The following is a 4,796-nucleotide window of genomic DNA, read 5'->3' as shown; positions in this document are numbered from 1 at the left end:
ATGTTCATTACAGAGAACTCAGAAGATACCGTGCCATAAATGTTCATAACAAAAGACTCAAAATGTGCTCTCAATGTTCATTCGCCTTTAATGTTGCTGTGATCAACATTGATCGTTTACGATTTTTTAATTTGAAGTTTGGGAAGCTTATGTGATACCCTCGGCATCGTAGTAGGCGCCCCAGGTTAAGGTTTTTGAAGGAGTTTTCTTTTCAAGTACTTCTATGATCTATATTGATCAGACATGCATGGAAAATGCTTCTAATGCATGTGTTTCATTGTACCAGATGAGGTTTCAGATGCTGCAATATCAGCAAAGGAATGACAATAATAATGGAGTAGTTTTTGGAGCAGATTAACATTTTTTGTTCAGTTTTTGATGTAGGTCTTATTTCCAAGTAATTATTAGCCTTATAGAGACTATAAGACTGAACATGGATGATACATATATAAGGTTCCACACTACCAGGCTTGCTTCGGATGCTGGATCTGACCTACATTTTCATGTTGAGTGAGCAGGTTAATGTTTTTGGTGCGGTCTCATTTCCAAGTAGCTATGAGTCCTGTGATGACCAAACTTGCATTGATGTTACATCTAAGGATGGACACTACCAGGCATGCTTCGGATGCTGTAGGTATATATCCTATGTTTGAACAAACATGCATGAATGATACATCTAAGGATGCAAACTAATTGACTTGCTTCAGATGCGGGATTGGACATGTTCCAGATAACTGCTCAGGTTTAAGTTATGTGTGCAGTTATATCACTGAGGAACTAGAAAGCCAATATTAACCAAAGTTGCATGGATGATGCATCAAGGGATGGGCAATCTCAAACTTGCTTCAGGTGCTGGATTTGAATAACATTTTCTTGATGGTCGACTAGTTTGAAGTTTTGGATATATTTATTTTTAAGTAACTGCAAGCCCTATCAGATCAGAATTGCTTTTTTGGATGTAAACGTCTAGAATGTTAGTACTGTTAGTTAATTTTGGCACTTTGCCTCACTTAAGGGACTCCGACCCTCAGCCAGGAAGGACAACTCATTAATTTATAATTTAATTCAAAAAGTCTTTAAATTTAGCTTGAAAATTAAATATTTTCATGCAACAATTTTCATTATATGCCTCTCAACGTGCTTCAGGGTTCTTTGCAAAGCTCCATGCATAAATCACTTCTACTTTCATATCATGTTTATAATAACATTGGTGTCTAAAAATGCTTTTTCGGGATAAAAATTTCTACTTTTGATTAGACCTTTCTGAGAAGTTCAAAGAACCTTGAAGCACAATGAGAGGCATATAATGAAAATCATTGCATGAAAAGATTTAATTTTCAAGCTTCATTTAAAGACTATTTGAATTAAATTATAAATTAAAGAGTTGTCCTTCCTGGCTGAGGGTCGGAGTCCCTTAAGGACAACGTTTGTTGAGGAGAGCTCTGTAATCTCCCATTACCTCAGTTAATTTTTAATGCCAGTGAAAACTTTTTCAAAATAAGATTTAGAAATACATGTTTTTACTGTATAATCACATTTTTGTACTGTAAAATCACATTTTAAAAGGGTGTTTTTTATGTGGCTAAAATACTAGGGTTTGTGGCAGATTGCAAGTAAAGAATCGTTGAATAAGGGTTGTTACATTTTTTGTTGGATTTGAAATAGTAGGATTCGTCATACTGTTGCCGTTCAGGGGTTTTCTCCCTTGAGACAACTTGTGGGTCTCCCAATTCTGTATATTGGACAAAGAACTATGAGTCAGGATTAAAGTTTATAAAAATTTATTATTGTTTGTTGTATTTAATTTGCACAACCTCTTTGAATATTTATCCCTATTTCTTACTCCCGTAGAAATATTGTTTCTCTCCCAGAATGGGAATAAAATATTCTCAAATGGGAGATTTATGTTTTAGGGAATAAAATGTAAATTTACAAAAGCATATAATTATTTATCTTTTCCCAAAATATTGAGAGTTCTTTGCTATACAATTATATTATAGTCAGGTATAGTTATGGGAGAGTTATTTTACCTCCCACTAATTTTCTCCTACAGGCTAATTCAATATAAATAGTAAAAAGTAATAATAAAATATGTTACAAAATTCATCAGCTCCCAAAAATTAATTAATAAATTATGTAATGACAATTACCCAACGACTATCACTCCCAGCCATGCTGGCGATATGATTCTGGCAGTCGTACTTACTCTAACCTATTCTAAACCCATTCTGACTGTCAGTCGATTTGCGCTGGCTTATATTGGCATCGGGCTCGATTGTCGTGACGTCACGACAAAGCGAAAATACCCGCCATGTTTGTTAGTTGATATGCTGCCATGCCGATCGAACCGACGAAAGGAAACACGCACCCTAGGGCGCGGATAATTACTGCGGGAAACATTGATAATATTTATCGATGATGAACTTTGTAAGCCTAAACAAAACAATCTTAAACAGTACAAGCATGACCTGGGAATTAAAGACGTCGAGGAAATTCGGGTGTCACTAATTACCGACCTCGTCCCAATTATGTACTTGGTAAATATATAATTGTTAATGGAATTAAACATACAAATAACGAAACATATTTTGTCGTTTTGTAGTCCAGTATATTGCAGGGAGTTCTTGTCTAACTTGTACTCTGTATTTCCACAGAAAATGTTACTCATAGTAACGGGAATAATTACGGAACCGTAACAATACCTCAAAATCAATGAAATTTTAACCCCCCAAAATAAGTACACGTTTCAACAATAAACCTTACTAAAACGTACTTGTTATAACACCCCTACTATTGTTATTGTGATTTAAATTCAAGACACGTGATTTAGGTTGATGTATTCACAGGTTATAGGATAGAACCGGTTTTATAAATAAAATTGGAATTAAACAGGAAATTGTTATAGTCTTTTTATACGCCCGTCTTAAGACGGGACGTATTATGTTATAGGCTTCGTGTCCGTCCGTCTGTCCGTCCGTCCGTCTGTCCGTCTGTCTGTTAGCTTTTTCGTTTCCGGCTCATAACTTTAATACTACTAGGCCTAGGATTATCAAACTTTGTCATCTGATGCATCTTGGGTAGAAGGTGTGTCGCGCATAAAAAGTAGGTCGCTCTGACCTTTAATTAAGAAGTTATAGCCAAATATGGAAAAATCCTTTCCGGCCCATAACTAGAAAACCATAAGACCTACAATCATCAAACTTGGCCAGTTTATGCATCTTAGGTAGAAGGTGTGTCGCGACCTATTTCAAGGTCACTGTGACCTTTAATTTAAGTGAATTTTTTTTTTAAAAATGTGTCTTTTTACTATTCATTTACACATCCCAAATAATGTAAGAGTATTGCACTGTTCTTATTAAAAAAGTGTTAAATCAAGAAAATACTTATTTTTTTTAAGCATATACTTGACAGCAATCTAAAACAAATATAATGTATGTTAGAGAAATCCCATGTCTCCCATGAGTGTAATTATCAAGCACTGGTCAAGAAGAATTTTGATAACAGAAAATTGCATGTCAAATTAGAGAGAAATTAATGGGTTTTGAGTGCGAGGAGTTAACTGACAGAGCATTGGCATTATCTATATCCCTTGAGAATTGGGCAAATGGATAAGCCTGTTTGATTAAAAATAGCTCTTGTTGACTAGCTTAAGTTTTGAAATGAATTTGATGAAAAGTAATTAAAACTATTTTGATATTGCATAATAGACTAATCTGATATTATGTAATATTATTAATTTAAAAACTAATTTTATGGGGTGGGGTTGAATCAGCATGTCCATATGAATTACATACTAGAACCTGTCGGACATTAAATTTCAACCAAAAAAAAAAAAATCTGAGAGTATTTTATATGTTTTTAAAAAAAATTATAGTAGATAGTGCAGACCCATTCATCTCTTGGTAGTAATGAGTAGACAAGCATCCAGTTAAAGATTAATTAATGAGTTCAATGTAGGAAGGCTAGCTGTCTCAGTCGCTCTGATTAAGCAGCCCTTTGGGGATTAGACAGAAGAACTGCTGGTCAGTTATAACATATGTCATTTGATGGCCAGCCTTTTTTTTCAAAATTAATTTGGTATAGATTAAGTTGTTAAGACTAATTTGATGATGGGCATTTGACAAGGTCTAACACAACCAGCACAGAAATCTATCAGTGATGTAATATTTATTATAATTGATGCCTACATCACAGGGGATGGATAAATATTTTAAGGAATGGAAAAATCATTGAAATCTTAAAATCAAGGTTGATGTGATTTTTTTGCACCTAAACTGTTCAAGAAAATTGGTAATTTTTTGACGGGCGTATCATGTCGTGGCGCGGCACTTTATTTTAAACATGCCATGTGAAAAATGTTATTCCAGACCTTTCTTAAAGACTCTCATGATTTTCAACAGAAAAGGGTGGTTAAAGGGGGGGGGGTTAAAATTACAATATATATTATCATAATTTACGGCGAAAATTAGATCACACTAGCGACTGATACGCTGGTTAAAAAATATGTATAATATCATTTACACTGACAGTCTTTGTTACAGAATGTAGCCTTATATAGCAATCGTTGAATGAATAGCAGCGTTTAAGACAAACACATGCTTACATTTAACTTCGAACACATGGTTCAGGTCAATCTATATCATATCAGTGGAGTGTCAAAAGTATGTTTTTTTTTTAACAAAATACAAGATTAGAAACTATGAAAGATGTCTCGGGCGTTTTTAATTTGTTGTTAATTAGAAAAAATATGTTTAATAAAGTGAAGTTTGCATCAAGTTCAAGCTCAGAACGGCAGC

The sequence above is a fragment of the Saccostrea cucullata genome, unplaced genomic scaffold, assembly GCF_032062105.1.
Source record: "Saccostrea cucullata isolate Sc308-1 unplaced genomic scaffold, CSIRO_AGI_Scuc_v1 ctg11496, whole genome shotgun sequence".
In the NCBI taxonomy this organism is placed as follows: Eukaryota; Metazoa; Mollusca; class Bivalvia; order Ostreida; family Ostreidae; genus Saccostrea; species Saccostrea cuccullata.
Note: the sequence above shows the minus strand (reverse complement) of the source record.